The sequence below is a fragment of the Corvus brachyrhynchos genome, unplaced genomic scaffold (assembly GCF_000691975.1).
Source record: "Corvus brachyrhynchos isolate BGI_N302 unplaced genomic scaffold, ASM69197v1 scaffold116, whole genome shotgun sequence".
NCBI lineage: Eukaryota > Metazoa > Chordata > Aves > Passeriformes > Corvidae > Corvus > Corvus brachyrhynchos.
This window is the reverse complement of record NW_008240221.1, coordinates 9,191,684-9,209,751: the sequence shown is the minus strand read 5'-3', so window position 1 is coordinate 9,209,751 and position 18,068 is coordinate 9,191,684.

Below are 18,068 nucleotides of genomic sequence, written 5' to 3'. Positions count from 1 at the left end.
CTCTGGGAATTTTAGGATGTTTGCCTTCAAGGAGACTTTTATGGATTTGACTTTCTCAAAGTACAGACATTGTCTAAGGAACACCTACAATAGGCATAGATATAAGTTTAAATAGTAAGTAATAATAATAAGTAATAATAGTAAGTAATAATAATAAGTAATAACAAGTATAAATATACCATGAAATAGATAATAATTAAATTATAATATAGAATGGCAAGTGGGATTGGGAGTGTGGGGAGGAAAACTATCTTCATTTGGGAAGGAAAAGAATTATTATGTGCACTATAATGAAAGGCAATAAAATTACTTGAGAGATTGCACCACCCCCAGCTGGGGCACTTTGAGCTTGGGATGACTAGTCCTCTTCTCCCTCAAGAAATTTCTGAGGCAAGGAACCTAAAACAAAGAAAGAAACAAGGTTTTCATGGAAGAGGTGAATATAGTATGGATTAAGAAAGCATGAACTAATTAAACTGATTTTAGAAGTCTATACAGAAACAAAGTAATGTTTTGGATTTTAAGACACAAAGGGATCAAGTCAGCAAAGGTTACTACACTGAGAAGATGAAGGATTTGAACATCGTAAAAGGCTTTCTCTGAAATTTCTTTCCAGGTAAGAGGGAAGGTTAATAAAAAGAGTTACAGGGAATGGGAAGAATTAATATCACTACAGAATGATAAGGTCACCTTTAAAGAATATGATTCCAGTAAGTAATGTAAAAATAATTTAAATGGTAGTAGGTTTAGGTAATATTTGCCAGGTGATTAATATAATGAAGAATTTACCTGATGAAAACAGATTCTTAAAAATCTTAGTTTGTTTTTTCTCATAAAACTCCCTAAGTTATAAAATTTTTTGTAATAAAGACATCTGGATCATAAACGTAAAAAAAAATTGTTACTTCATTTCAAAGACGTTACTGGTATTGGATAAGATGATAGACAAGCATAAAATGCTTACAAAAACACTTTGAGTAGAAATTTGGTGTGTTCTAGTTATCCACATTGTAATTTTTAAGGACAGCCTCCTATAGAAGATAGGTAGGCATGAGGAACCTAAATTGTTTCAAGATGAACCCTGAAATCTTGGATAACTTAAGGATTCCATAACTGACTAGAGTGATAACTAGAAATCAAAAGCAATGCAACAAGAATCTATTTTTATAAAGAAAAATTGTTTTCTTTTTAAGTTTAATATCCCTAAGGAACACCCTAAGGGTATCTTGGTCACCATTTCCTGAGGCTTGTTTTCACACTGCATTTGTTCTATGTTAAACCTGGGCTTTGAAGTTGCTTCTGATCCCTGCTGGGGCTAGGAAGAAATATTTTTTTAAAAACTCCTTGTGTCATAGCTTGACAGTGCTAAGAAGTGGGAGAATGTTTTCCTTCCACAGCCCTTTGGAGGTAGATCTGAAATGGATCAGAGCATTGGGAACAACATACTGGTGTACCCAGAGACACTGCAAAATCTCTAATGTGTTGGACTAGTGCAGCTTGGCTTTGCAGTTGCCAGGCTTGGAGTCAGGAGTGAAGGAACCTTCTCCCAAGTCCCACTGTCTGAGGTGGGTGAGGACTGCCTGCAGTCTTCTGTGACACAGGACACAGTTCATTCTTCAGGGCTACTTGAGCATATTCACCTCTGAAATTCCATGCTGTTGCTTTTGACAACTTTGTTTTCTTAAGCCTTTTGGTAGAGTTTTTTGCACCTGCTACCTTGGTACTTTGTGGCAAACTAGGGAATATTTTGCAGCTTGCAATGGGCAGTAGGAAGGGCAGATGTAAAGGTATTGATTCATAGAGTAACACTCTTCAAGCCTAATTGTAGACACCTTTATGAGCTATCAACCTTCAAGGGCTATTTGTTCTAGATTTCTACTACAGACACTGAAGTGAGATGGACATTACCAGGGGAGTTTCAACCCATGAGAGTCAGCTATTTTTTTCCTTCTGAATAAGCCTAACTCTCTCCTTGAACTATCAAAACCAGAAACACATGACATGGAAGTAGGAAAAAAAGAGTTTTCAGGAAATGCTTAAGTTTGCGCTTATGAAACATGTACATTGAGAAATTAGAACTACCTGCTGTATGATATCTTACACTTGTAGAGGGCTGAAATATGTGGCCTATTTCAAATTTATCTTTATATTCATATTTATCTGGCCTATATTTGGTAGGGGAATGGTAATGATGACTTTAATTGAATAATCAGTAAAGATATTCTTCCTACACTGCAAAGAGACCAGATATCCAAGTCACTCTTTTAAAAAATGTAAGAGAAAAAATGAATCAAAGAACTCATGCAAATTCGAAGTTTTGTCTGAAATCATAAAAATAACTCAATTAATTTTAGAATGATGGGTATAAAATTGCAAAACATTCTCAAAAGAAAATAATCATTTATTGAAAAAATATTTAAAATTAGCCTCCTTAATGAAGCATGTTAGTGAAGTAGTACACTGTTGCAGTGGGGATCCTGCAACACGCATATATCAAACCAGGAGTCCCGTGGAAAGGAAATATATATGGACAGACAGATTCTTGATAGCTGTTTCAGAGATGTTTATTTCTCCAGCCGCATGGCCGGGGCTGTGCTCAGGAACTGTTCCAGTCACGGGACCAAGGGTCCTTCTGCCCACGCAGGGCACACAAACCAACCAATGGGAACGAGGCTGAGCAGGGGCAGGGAAGCCCCGTGTCTGTGCCCTCAGGGCCCCTCTCCCAGGGCTACACGGCAGGGGAGGGACCCCAACAGTACACTAGTGAAGAAATCCACTTCTTGTGATATTTAAATACTGGGCAACCCCGCATAAAGTGCTCAGTGTAAAATTATGTGCAGATATCTGTACATACTACGATGTCTCAAACAGAGTCCTTGCCAAAGCTGAAAATAAAAGCAGAGATGAAGCCAATGACTTTACAGCTGACACAGGAGACGTGTCTGTATCCAAAGGCAAAGTCATTACAGACTGGATTTGAAAGTGTAGGCACATGCATTTGCATGCATGCATATGAGCATGCTTAATATGGCCACAAATATGTCACATATGCAGGCAAATCACATTTCTGAAAACATGTATTGCTAGTTATCCAGAAAAATGCCTTTTACCCTCAGGGACCAAGACTGAGCTTCAGCAAAGTTCCCTCAAGAGCTAGTTGGGAAGACAGAGTAGTATGTGGGACCTATAAGGGAGAGGATGGTCTTGGAAAGTTGGGTTCTCTTGCAGGCCCTGGTAGTAATAACTGTTCAAATAGACAGTTTTCTATTTTCTTCTCTGCTTCCATTGCCTGTTTTTGCTTCTGTGTTCATTAGGAACACTGTCTTATCAGCCCTTTACTGTGGAAGAGCTCTTACTTTCTGTCTTCCTTGTTGTTAGCCAAGTAACTATCTATTACTAAACATGGCTGTAGCATGGACAAAGAAATTCATAAAGCCTATGGTGTCACTTTCCACATCTGAGCCACTTTCCTCAGGGATCTCTTACTATAGGCAAAAAGACTGTTCAGGCAAGATAAACTCTGCTAAAAAGTGTACAGTAGCTATTCATTGGCTGACACATAAATAGGAGGAGGGTTGAGCCTCTCAAACTGGCCATTTATGTGTGGTAGCAAGGCATATCCCCCTGTATACATTTTAACTTCTAAAGCCAATTCTGCATGCTTATTGCATGAATGGGAAAGCAAACATCTTTAAACACTGGAACACTGGTTTGAAAGCACCTTTTGGGTTGGTTTGGGTTTTTTTTGTTGTTGTAGTTTTGGGGTTTGTTTTTCTAAAATTCATCTTTTAATGCTGTCGCTATGCCGCACGGAACTGTCTTATGAAGTGCCTTTTAAGCAGCCCATATTTGCAATGATATGACGGTGTCTTTGTAGCTACCTGATCTCCACGGTTAGTTTTCCTAGTAAAGAATGGCAAGACATTCAGGAACCTGATTGGTTGGCATGGATTTTGTTTGCTATAATAAAATACAACAAAGGCTGTCAAGACTTACTGCTTCAAACGAAGAGCTGTGTACAGCATGGTTCCCCATAGCAGACTGCATATGGAACCCTTTAAACATTCTTAAGAGACCCATTGGGGCTTCTAATTATTGTGAAACATCTCTTGGCAGAACCATTCCTACCCTTCCAAGAATGCGTTGTAAAAATAATTAGATGATGAGATTTAGATCGAAACCGCTAACTAGTGATTTAAGAGTTTTGCTTGTACCATATAGAAATCTAAGGAAATGAAATGCTAAAAATCTTTTTACATGAAAGGAAAACAATCCTTTGTGGTTAACATTTTGGGGGGAATATAGAGGATGAACCTCTCTCTTTCTCCATTCCTTCCCCCCCTCAACTTTAATACTTTGTTTCCTGTGGTTACATGAGGGGGTGGAGATGTTTCTTCATTTTCTAAACATTAAACCACTTGAGAATCTCTCTCCATTTCTGGGGAGCCTGCTATTAGAGAACAACTTGAGGAGCTTGCTTTAATCAAGCTTAAAAGCTACGAAGAATAGAATCACATTTTATGGCTTTAGAGGCTAAACCAACATGTAGTCAATTAGGTGACATCATTTCTACAAAAAAAAGCAGAACATCTTTGTTTAATCAAAACAAACAAACAAGATTAGAAGTTAAGTGCTGTGATTTAGGAAAGATTCACATTTTGAGTCAAATCCTGGAGGACTATGGATGTGGCAGTGATAAATATTAATCACAGGAAATCTGGTGGCCAGCTTAACAATTGTGTTAGCTTAAATGTGAAGATGTGTATTTATACACTTATCCAAGGAAAATTAATTCATGGTGTATGCAGGTGTCAGGGATATATTTGGTTCTTTTCCTTGTTTGTTGTTTTCTTAATTAAGTCTTCAAATTTAGCTTTTCAACACCTAGATCCATAAAATTAATTTAAACAGAGCTGAGGAACTTATTTACATACTCTTATTTTCTATTAGCTCTTTGCCACGATGTATGAAGGGCCACATCCTGCTGCGTGTTACAGAAAATGCAGTGCCTTCCCTAAAAACATTAAAATACTGACAGGTCAAAGAATGTCACCCCACTGCCATCAGTCCTGTCATTTAGATTCACAATTTACATGCAATCACTGAGCCATTTCTCTGTGGGTATTCCTATCCAGGCTCTATCTGAAATATTTTCCTTCACCATGTTTCTAAAATACGACCTCTCCCGCCAACCCCTGTAGCTACTCCTCAAGGAAGCTCTCAGTACATCGTTGTTTTCTGAATACGGCTGTGACCTTCTTTCATGGCCTTGACAAATGCAGTCCTGCCAAAGGGCTTGTTTCCATGGGCCATCCTCCTACCCACACAGCTGTCCTGCTGCAGCTGTCCCCTCCTTCATATCACAGGACAGCCGTGGGTGAACCTTTACCAGCAAGGCAGCTCCTGGATGTTCTGCTTCACTTCCTCCTCCTGATGGCTTTCTTAGCACCTCTGTTTTTTCATGTCCCATCTCTCACCTTTTGAAGAAGATCCGTATAGGCATCAAATTACCAGAGTTTTTGTCCCCTCTTTAAGACATTTTTCTTGTATGGTGGATACAGATATGTTAAGGCCACTGCTTGTCATTCAATTCTTATTGTCTATTCCAGTTCCCTAGCTATAGACTCTCAGCTTTTTCCAGTGGGAATTGTTCTCCGTTGTCTTGTATAGCACCTGGCACAAAGGGTTCTTGCTCCTAGATATACAGCCATACAAATAATCATAAATGAAAATAAATGAGTTGAGAAATTGCCTGCAGTCACACAGCAGGGCAATGGCTGATGTAAGATTAGAAATTTTGGGACAGCTGGTTGGAAAACTTGAGCCTTAGTCATGTTTTTCTAATTGAAAAGTCATATTTGGGATGAAAATTTAAGCTGTAGCTGTAAAACTCAGGGACCTATCTTGCAAGGACAAGTTTCTATGATTTTCTTATAACCAGTAATGCAGGCAAGCCCTACAGAGCTGACTTTAGGCATGTGTCAAAAGCTGCACAGCAAAAGTTTTTGTTGCTTTCCTTTCTCTTGCATTTTAATCTTCATGCTTTGCTAGTGTTGCACCCCTCATCTGCTAGAGGTAAAAAGTTTTTAGTCACAGCTCTGTCTCGTGCACAAACCAAGCTTGCTCACAAAAGGCATCTCTTTTGACCTACAGGTCACTCTCACATATCAATGGCTAACTGTTGGCAATAGTTGGGCCTTTGGGGATTGAAAGATAATCACTTTTGGTTTTAATACTGAGATTTTTTTATTTAAACTCTGTTAGCTCGTTAGTGCACGAGATTAAACAGAAGTAAGTCTGACAATGTTATGAGAAGCAGAGGACTCAATGACATACCTTAAATCTAAAAAACTGTACTATTCACTGATCTGCCTGAATTTACTGTGCAAAGACTGAAGTGTAGTCCAGAAGTTACTGTTTGCAATTTTGCCAGCAGCACTATTTATAGTTTCAATCAATTTGAAATGCTTCAGAGTTGGACAATGCTGCTGTGCATGTGTGCAGGTGGAGAACACATTTATATCCATCTAAAGGATGTACAGCCGCCATTCCACAAATTTGTCAGAGCCAGGTCCTCTGAATAAACTTGACTAATAGGTTTAAAGCCTCTTCATCCCCCGTAATGAAGAGAAACTTAACTGCTTCATGGATTAGGGATAGTGCTTGGAAACAACTTCCTGGCTGTTAGAGTGGCCTCATCTCCTTAGCTGATAAGACCAAATGTACTGTCTTCATTTAAGGACAGAAAAAGAGAGATTTCAATTTAAAATGTAGTAAATTTCTCAATGAAGCATTAGGTTTCATGACAACTTTCCAGTTGAAGTCTGAAAAGTTTCTGCACAATGAAATTGCAAATGAAATTACAAAGAATCCAGCAGACTGTGTATTAGACATGCCTTAAGCTAAAAAATAAAAGAGCATTTGCAGGTACTTGCTAAAGTGACAGCAAGAAGATGTCCATCTCATCTAACCCAGGCTGTCTACAGATGCAGCTACCCCAGATAAGATGATTACTCCAGACTGTTTAACAGCAAAGGAAGGAAACTAAGCACTTTTGAGACATGATTCATGTGATCCATATTAGAAAGGTATGAGAAGATGACATGAATCACAGTGCAGAAGAGACTATGTTCTTTGGTCATTGCAAAGGAAGTGTAGGCAAGCAGCTCAGATAAAGACATCAAGATTTAACCTCAATAACCTCTTTCTCTGAACAACTCAGACATGTGATTGTTAGGACACCGCCTCACACTGTAAATCATTTTGTCCAGATGAGGTCTGGCAGAGGAGGCTGCTCAGAATTTTAAATATCTATATTCATCTCTCTTTTACTAGGAAGGTCTTTCTATTGTTTTGATATAATTTTCTGCACTACATATTTTTTGCATGCTTGCAAATTTTGGGAATTTAGCAATTTTAACAAACTACAATTCTTAAACAATCCTTTAATTAATTTAATTCTTTATAAACTGTGAGTTTTTAGGGAATGAAATAGCTCTTTGAAAATTTTGATAGTAAAACTAAGCACATCTGCAGTCATCTGTACTGTCAATATCTGTAAGTCTTACAGACCTATGTAAACTTTCAGCAACCCAGAACTGAATTTATTAATTCATAATGAAGTATTTTGTGCAGAGGTGTTTGATGAAAGCAGATGGCCAATTGCTCACATTCATCCTCAAAGAGAGAATAAAATGTGATGGAATTGAAATCCAGTTGAGGAAACCTAGGTTAAATGTTAGGGAAAACAAGATAAACCTGACGGAAGTGGTGCACATCCCCAACAGGGGTCATGGAATCACCATCACTTCACTGGGCCACCCATCTCTTTCAGAATGGCTCAGGAGTAAAGCCATCAATCCTGCTGTGATGCAGGGAAATGGACTTCATGACCTACCAGCAGTATCTTCCAGGCTAAATGAGCCCATTATTCAAAGGGCTAATAAAAAGACAAAGGGAAGGACTTCTGGGGAGGAAAAAAAAACCAAACCAACAAAACAGCACTTAAATGTTTTGCTTTTTCCTTTTCTTTTCCAGACTTACTTTAAATACCAGATAAAAGAAAAAAAATCAAAAGCATTGCATCTAATCTTGTTTGAAACTCTTTCTAAAGCAATAGATTTGAGAGATAGCTTAGCATAGATTTAGATCCAAGTTTTACACCAGATCTTTCCCATATAGAGGGATAAATCAGATCTTGATAGCAACTTCTAATCTTGATTTATGCAAATTTTTTTTGTCTCAGATCTGTCAAGTATACAGAATATAATTTGCCTTCCTTCCCCCTATTCAAAAACAAGGATTTATTGTCTTCTGCTTGCATGAAAAGTGTTCTGCGGCAAAATTCTTCAGTGAAATATAAAATTATGCACTTAAATTGTTGGGTATCACTCAGTTCTCCAGCAGAGCAGTCACAGTGGTGGTATAAAACATTCCCTTCACTTTACAGACTACAAAAGAAGAATTCAAAGGACAAATTCTTAATTCTTTTCAGACTCTAAAGTCCTATTCCATATTCACCTGTGAGTGTCAGGATTAAGAAGTGTTAGCAAATCAAGTGTAATTTTATTAGGCAAGCAGAATAGTCCTTTTGCCTGTAAGTTTTACTGAAATGAGATAAAAATAATCCAGTCAGTAGGTGAACTCTGCTGTTCTGTGTTGTCTGAATTTCACAATAGATACATAATTTAGCAATCAAATATGAGGTCAGTGTAATTCCAGTTCCTGACAATATGCCTCTGATGAAAGTGGGATATATTATTAATTATGTAAAAAAGGGTCTTTGATTACTATCTTATATAATTCTAAATGTACAGTGACAGGAATTACATGCCTTTATGCTTTCAGCCTCATTACATGAAGATAAGATGCACTGAAGTCATCATAGCACTCCTGTGCATTTTCAGAACCCCTAGGAGCAGTTTTATTTCCTGGAAATTATTGCTACAGAGCTGACATGGATAGTGCAGATCAAATGTACTGGTAATCGAAATTTTAATTTGATCTGTGATAATGTTCTTTTAACTCAGTTCCCAAAACTTCAAGCAGTCATTATTTCAATACAAATTTAATGACTACCTAAAGAACAGAATAAATAAAAACTGCAACTGTTACATTTAAGCCTTTTTAAAACTTGCTTTTCAGTAAAAAAGTTATACTATTTTCTAAACCTTTTTAACCTCAGAAGCAATATTTCAAACTAACAGTTTATTCAATTAAAAAGGAACATTTAAAAACAGACAATATTTTTAAAGTATCTTAGCAACAGGTGATTGAATCCTTGCCTGGAACTATGAGACAAGTTTTGCCAAATGGGCTACATTCTAATGATATCTTTCATATAGCAAATGGAATAAATCTAATATTGTTTTGGACAAGTTACATAAATTACATCATAATACAAAATTCTTTATGTGTTTTCAGCAACAATAGATGATGGACTCATGAAAGAAATGAGAAAAGAGTACATTATTTTGTCCTCTCCAGCTGTGGTGATTAAAAGCAGGTAATGAGCTCAGATACTTGGCCCCAATAAATACTTAAGTACTTCTCTCACCTTTCGCACATACAGACAGCACACGAACTCCTGCTCTGTCCCTGAGGTGGTTTCAACATTTAAGAGACAGTCTTTAAGGAAAGATCTGTGAAGATGGTGTGAAGATTGTTGATAAGGTCCTTTCCCTCTCTGAGAGGTTGTTGAATGAGGACATGACTAAACTTCTGCAAAATCAGCATCGATTGTACAGGGTCTCTTTTTTTTTTTTTTAGTTGGAGCTTGCTGCATGTCTATGACAGAAAAATGATTCCTTGCAAGATATCAGTCCAATACCAGTGAATAGAAACTAATTGGTTATGACCAGAACAGTGATAGTGGGATTGAGAAGTGGGCTCAACTCACATTGCAGTAACAATAAAAATACCTCCCTTTGGCGTAACAAATTAAAAGCTTTTACCACAGTGAGCTCAGAGTGCAAACACATCTGTAGGCAGAAGGTATTTTTTTCCCAGCCCAATACTGTCCCCATCCTAATCACAAGCCTGTCTTCTACATCCTGAGATCCATGCATGACTTTGTCTCCTTTCCAAGGGAACTCTTAGAGAAAGGCCCACAACATGGGTTGTGACCAGAAAGCCCTACCTGAGGGAAACGTGAGCTACTGCAGACATGAACATGTGACATGTCCACTCTATGGCCATGCACAACCAGCTGTCTCTTGAGAGCAGCACAACTCCTAACCAAGAACACCTTCCACTCCTGAACTCTATCACTGAAAAAAATGTTTACAGAAGAAATGGGAACTGTACAGCATAGAATAGAACAGAATAGAATAGAATAGAATAGAATAGAATAGAATAGAATAGAATGGCATTGTCCACTTGCCCCTTAAACATGAACGGGTTAGGAGTATTGACTACCTCTCTAAGAAGCCTGTTCCAGTGTTTGACCACCCTCTCAGTAAAGAAATTCTTCCTAATATTCAGAATGAATCTCGCCAGATGCAGCTTTGAACCATTCCCACTTGTTCCATCACTGGATTCCAGGGAGAAGATCAGCAAAGATCAGCACCTCCCTTTCCACTTTGACTCCTAAGGAAGCTGTAGATAGCAATGGGGTTGCACTTCTGGCCTCCTTTTCTCCAAACTACACAAACCTTTAGTCCTTGCACACTCCTCCTAGGAGATTCCTTCCTACCCTTTCCCCATCTTTGTTGCTCTCATCGTGACACAATATATTAAAGTTTTTATCTCATCTAAGGAAATTTCTTCAAGCCTAAAATGGTGATAGTATGCAATTGTCCATTCTGACACTCATTTTTCTTTCACCCACTGTCTCATCCACCACTGTCAGAGTTGTGAATACATCTATTAATCTGCCAGAAAAGCAGCAGATATTGTTATGCCTATATCTGTGCTCTTAGCTGTGAAACAGAATGTGTTCTCCACCCACAGATCAGAGAAATGGAACTTCTTTGCCCTCCAACTTCCATCCTGTAAAACCTCGCAGTGTTTCACCACCTGCCACAAGCAAAATTTGCTTACTAAAGGATGCGCATAAGATCATTGAAATCAACAAATAAAAGAGATGGTACAAATCTTTAGTGATTTAATTATTTACTTTTATTATGAGCAGTATGGTTTAATAAAGAGAATATTGGACTGCAAGCTAAAACCCACTGGATTCTACTTATAACTTTGCCTCCAGTTTGCAAAAGGATCTTGGCAAGTCACTTCTTTTCTTTGCACCTGTTTTCCCATCTTTCTCACCTCCATAAAACTTAAATATTATTATATCACAATCCTTCAATAAATAATGTTTTATAAAATTTCACTTGTAAAATAATTTATGAATTTATGAAAAATGTTCAAGTGTATTCTACTTTTGGCTTTTTTCCCTTTTTTTTTTTTAATTGAACAGGGTTCAGTTTTAACTTGGAAAGGAAAATTAAGGATATGTATGTATTTATCTGGATCATAATTTCTCAGGAGGTTCTAATATGAATGTATGTGGAATGTTACACATTCGTTATGCTGCTTAAAACAATATAAGTGCTAGTTAAAGCAAGTGAATATTTGGAACAATAAGGTAATTCTATACACTTTAAAATTAAACCAATATTATATATTCTTTTACTGCCAGATTCCTGTCATCCTTTAATTCAGCTTTTAGTCATATGATATCTCTAATGGATATTTTCAGACTTTTAATGTTGCAAACAAGTTATAAACAATATTCATACCAGCTGTATCACAGGGAGGTAAATGAATCAAGTATTTCAGTGCAATAAAAATAAATAAAAAATTATATATAGTTGAAATAACTTAAAGACAAAGTCATACTTTCCCTTCTTTCCACATCTTCATCACAATTCAAAAAGTTTCATCTTTTTGGAGTTGAGGAAGGAGTTTTCCATAGACAGATAGTCTGTTTGCAAAATTGAGTGTTCCCCACTTCACATATATGAAGAACATTGTGTCATGCTGAGTGATGACCCATTCTCCTTTGTCACTGACAGTGGCACTGAATGCCTTCAAATGTACAGTAAGACGTGTTAATGTGTCAAGCTTCCTTGGAACTGGGCTCATAAACACAAGCTACTGCACATGCACACGAGGGAGAATCTGAAGAGGATGAAGCAGTGTCAGTAGAAGAGACCTAACCAGTTCTGAAGGTGATGTTGAGGGCATGTAGAGACATGTAGAGAATCATAAAAATATCTTTTGCATTCCAGAAGCTGTTGCCTGAAGGAGCTTTACAGATGGTATGCATCCAATAAAGCCAGAGTGGGTTGTAATGGGTCAGTGGCAAAGAACCTAAAACAGATCAAAGAAGCTGTGTTCAGGTCTCTTCACAGTCTCTGTTTCCTCATTCCAGGAAGACAATTGTGAGAAATTTCTTCGGGGAAATAGAAGGAACATCTTATCTTATTATTCTGAATGTCTATGCCATTAGGAAAAAAAAATAAAAATGGAGCTCATGGCAATTGCCAAGACATACTGTGAAGACTTCAGGGAAATTAAAAGTGCAGCTAGAAATGATCAGCCTGAGCTTATGTTTAAAATGGTCAGGATTATGATGAGTAACCCCTCTGATGTAGCATGCTGCTTTATTTTTAACTTCTTTATTAATCAGCTAAACAAATATGTCTGTTTGGTTCGGTCCAAAAGCACTCCATCTTTGCCCCAGACATAAGCTGAAAAGAGGGTTTTTTTAAGAGGTTTTCAGTTGTGCTCCTGTTCTGGATGACATGAGTAGGAGATATGCTGGTGCTTGTCCAAGAGCTCCCCCTAAAACAGCTCATACATTCCTCCATGACTGTGGCTCCAGCAATCCTTAAGACAGAATTGTCAGAGAAAAAACAATGTCTATCTGATATCCAAGGTGGATGTCTCTGGTTGGATCACAGTATTTCCAGATGAGATGGACACCCCTCCACTATTTCTCTCCTCTCCTCTCCTTCTTGTGCCCTGTGGAATGAAGACTAGGGTAACTAATATTTTATTTTCCCCAGGATTTAAACTTTTATTGGCTGTTTTTCTGACTTCTTTTAATCTGAAAATTGTAAAATATTATAGAATTTCAACTAGAATGTCCCAGGTTGTCATGTAGTAAAAATGACCTAGTCAGGTCTTAACAATTTCCTGGGAGATGGCAGATTTTTGGTTAGGACTGGAGCTAGTCTCTTGATTATACAAAAAAATTTATGGCTGCTGGTCTTCTTGGAGAAACTTTCATCCATTTTGCTCTCTTCCCAGACTGGCTTGGTTCCTTTAGTGAAACAGCTTATTAAGGGTATTCACCAAATGAGACAAATGCTCTAATCAACCTGACAACAATCTCACACAGAAGAGAGAGGACCATAAAAGCCCACTAGCTCTGGACAGCTTACTTATTTGTGGTTTCTTTCTTTTGATAAAGAAATTTAGTGCCTGTATGCTCTGTCTTCAGTTCTATCACTTTTTGCAATATTCAGTAAAATGGAGAGAAGACGAATCCATTGCTGCTTCCTTTTCACATCTTGACCTAATAACAGAGTTTGCTTTGGAACATTATTACTCTTCCTGTTCTTGGCACAAGTAGAGAAGCCTACTTTTGCTTTCTCTCAGAGTTTCATTCAGACTCATACTGGTGGCCACTTAAGTGAATTAAACACAGCAATTCCAAGTTGCCTCATGTAAAATGAAGGCTGTTTTCCTTAGCAGATTTTGTAAAAGGACTTTTCAAATACAGGTGGAAAACAAGAATGTTTAGAGTATAAATCAGCAACTGTTGATGTAAAATTGATTTTTGTAAATATCTGAATGATATGATTGAAACAAGCTGGAGAAGGCCCACAGAAAGTATTCAATTAGTTTTTTTCCTATAATCTTGTTAGATAATATTTCAGAAATCAGAAGCCTATATGCACAAATCCATGTTTTAATAGTATTGTATTCTACTTTTAAATAAAGGAAAAATTAAAGAATCTTTCCCCTTCAGCAATGGCAGTGGAATAGTCTGCTGGAAGTTTCATTCCATGAAGTGTCATTTCTTTTCCAAACTGAAATGTCTGAATGTTCTGCCAATCACACAGTCCAGTTGGCCAAACATTTGCTATTGCTTTGTGCAGGAATATGGACACGTGTTCACTGCTGGGCACTTCAGAGAAATTCAGCTTTGAAAATATCACAGACCAGTACAACAAATCACCATCTGGAATTTGCTAAAGCAGCACTATTCATTCCTTGTGCAATTTGTATGTCAAGATAGTTCTTGATCCTAGCATGTGCATCTTTAAACGGAGATAATTTTCAGGAAATAGTCCATTTTCAATGTATTTGTATATAAATATATTTTCAAATACACAAAATTTCTCACTGTCCTTTCTACACCCTGGGAAAGTGTGATTTTGGAAAGAGCATCAGTAAAGTTTCTTTCATCATTCTGATCCTCTAAGCAGACCAAGTAAATTACATGTAATAAATGCTTACAGAAACCACAACATGTTCAGTACCTCTTCAGCACATTTAGCTGAAGAAGAACCCTCTCCACTATTCTTTGCTCAGTTAAGGAAACCCCCATTCCACAGAATATTTTAAAATAAATTCTTATTTATTTTATTTATATTGGATAAAATATACTTTTGAATTTTGAATACTAGAGGACTCAACAAATATAGCTTAATTCCAGAGAGCTGGCTGTGGAGAAAACAGATCATGACATGGAAACTGCCAGTGAGACCTGTCAACCTTAAAAGCTAACTGTGACACAGAGTGGAATTCTGTGACCCACTTGCTCTCTGGCAGGCAGATGATGATGAAAGAGAGCTACAGCTGGTAGGCAATAGCAGAGCTCTGGGAGGAGGAATTTGAAGGGGCAGCAGCAGTGGATAAAATGGAAGGAGGACTCCAGAGGCAGTCAGGAGAGACAATAAGGTGTTTTGCACTGATCAGTGCATGAAAGGGATGAAGAAAGAAACAGCAGAGCTTGCACGAAGCAAGTAGGGAAACCCAGTGCAATATGCAATTCCCAAATGTGGAGAAACCTGTAATGACAATGGTGTATAAAACACTACATTAAACTCCAACACTGCAGAGCAAGCTCTAAGTGAACTAGAAGACTCAGAGCCAAATACAGGCAGGACAGAGACAGAGCAGTGTGGTGGAGGCACTGCCTCACAGGCTCAGTTCATGGAAGCTCTGCAACTGTTTTCAGATTACATTGCTCTCTATTTGTTAGGCTTGCACATCAGATGTGATCATCAGCTTTCAGCTTCATGAGTAGTTCATTCAGTGACTATTCTGGTCCCACCATTGCACAATCAATAACTCAATGTAAGCAGATCCTAGCTTTTTTTTTTTTAAATACACTTCTTAGATTTATAAGACACATTATTAAGTTTTTATATTTTGGATTTAGAGAAAATGTGGTGAAAAGCCATTCCTAGTTAGACAAAAGTGGTTACTTTTCAATAATTGCTCACTAGAAGAATCTAAAAAGTATGTCTGCATTTCATGCTACCATGGTTTTGTTTACTTGTAACTTCCTCTTACATTTTGACTATCTGGATGAGAGCGGCATCTGTAATTACTGGTGCTCTGAATACAACAGAGTGAAGGATGTATTTGCAGGCTTGAAGTCATACATCTTGCTTTACCTGTTAAGTATCCTGTTCAATCATTAATTACCTAGTAGTCACCAGGTATCATCATTAACGTATTATCATTAAATGTGGTCCCCTGATCAAAACTCACCAGTCAAATACTTTGAGCATTTAAAGCTGTGGGAGACAGAAAATGACACTAGAATCAGGATTGAGCATTTGATAGTAAATGCAATGTTTTTGGAATTACTAAACTTCACAGTGACATTAGCAGAGTTAAATTTGAATGGCTTCTAGCTGCATGACATACAGTGTAATCATGTACAGGCTGTCTTTGAAGTCTACAAAAGGAACATATTTTATTATGCTTTTCTATTTTAAATTATATATAGAAAAAGTGATGAGGACATTAGTAAATTATACATCATGCTTAAGATCAATTCATGCAAGCAGCTATATGATGTAATCAAACTGATGAAGTTTTAATTTGAAAGTCACTTGTTTACATAGGTGCTGATATAAAAATGTTAGAAGCCAGGTAAAACCTCCTCTAAACTGATTGTATAGTTGAGATACGTTTGCAAAATACTTTCAGAAAGAAGAAATTAATAAAAAACTAGTAAAACATAGTGATTTCTGAAGGTATTAAAAGTACCATATGTCAGTGATACCTACTTTGTTCCTCTCACTTTGGACCTCACAGACTGATAAGAAAGGAAAAGTGTTATAACCCAGAAGTAAAACTGTTGCGTGATTATAACCCTGACAACCTCCTCCTAATGAGCTTCCCTGCAGATAGAGAGAAGAAACAGCTTTGATCTCTCAAAGTGAAGGATCTGAATGAATCACTGTTTTAAGAAAAGGAATCTGATTAGGCCTACTCTCCTAGTAATCAAAGTCACAAGCTACCATTTGAGGTATTTGTGAAATTCAGATAAGATTAGTTGCTCCTTGGATAAGCCACTGCAGTCAGTAGGAGCTAATTTTGTCTGGGATGTGACCACAGGAAGGAGCACAACGGGAAATGAAGAATAATCTTGCTGAATATATTACAGGGTAGAGCACCTTCTATTAGAAAATGTAGAGCAGCTTTAAACATTTGCAATCGATATCATGATTAATAATTCCATCTCATTAACAAATCACAATTATTTAAATTATTTGACAATGTAATTCAAGTTGTATCATATTTAAATGAAAGACAGTCCTATCTCTAAGTAGTTCAAATAATTAAAAAAGAGAACATATTTATTTCTTATGACAAATCCCCTGAAGTTTGTTAAACTGCCTTATTAATGCTAGAGCCATGTTTGGCTTGAGAGCGCCTCTTAGATTTGTTAAGCATGGATATTAAACAGATGTACATATGTATATAATGAATAGCAGACATGCTCCTAAGTTTTATCAGTTTCCTCTCCCTTATCATTTCTTTGCCCACTGGAAATGGGATAGAATGGCATCTCCAGAACTGTCAGGCTGGGAAGCAAAAGTAGACATATTGGTGCTTATTTTAGATTACATAGGAACAGGAACACGTAGAGGAAAAATGATATCTCAATGAGGAGCACAAGAACATGTCTGTCTGAGAAAAAGTCATTTCTGAACTGAGTCAGAGTTCAGGTTTGAGCCAGAACATCTCCTTGCTCCTGTACTATCTGTGTCCAGCAAACAATACACACAGCACATGGCTTTGTTCTCATTGACAATTTTAATCGTGACACCCTTGAAAAACAAGGCTGGCCATTTAGATATACAAAGGAAGCAAGATGGATTTCAGTAAGGTAAAAGAAACCAAAACTTAGTTTTAGATTATTCAAAATTTTTAGAAGAAATAGCTTTTTTGTAACGTAATACTGATGTTCTATTATGTAAAAAAAAAAAAAAAAAAAGATAAAATCTCTTCAGCAAAACTCTTCCCACTGATAAAGACGGGTATGCCCCCAAAGAGATTTTAACATTTAAGTGTTGTACAAAGGACTCAGTAATGTTTTTTATTTTTTTTCTTTTGAAGCTATTATAAAATACCTATGCTACTTTTCATCAGATTTTGAGACCAATTTGTAGGGGATAGGAGGGTTGTGGACATCAGTGACTCATTTCAGGCTGTCACTGTTATTTGTGGTGAGCCAGAAGCAACTGATAACAGAGTATTATCTCTTAAGAGAAAAGGAGGGCAAGAAAGGGCTTATGTTTTGTTGTTCATTTAAAATGAATTACCCCCATCAAAATGCAGCCTTGAGAATTTAATTAAGCAGCTGCCTAAATACTGGTATTTAAGGATGTTAGGCATCTCATGTCAGCCTACTAAACAAATGGGATAATAAAGATGCAAACTGCTTTGTTTGATTGAAGACTGAGCTATTTCACTAAGTCCTCAAACCATCTGGCCCTATTTGGAGAATGTGGGATGGTAGCTACTCTAACTCTTATCTAATGATAAGACTCTCACTGTCAAACATGCACCAGAAAGGAAATATTACACTTTTA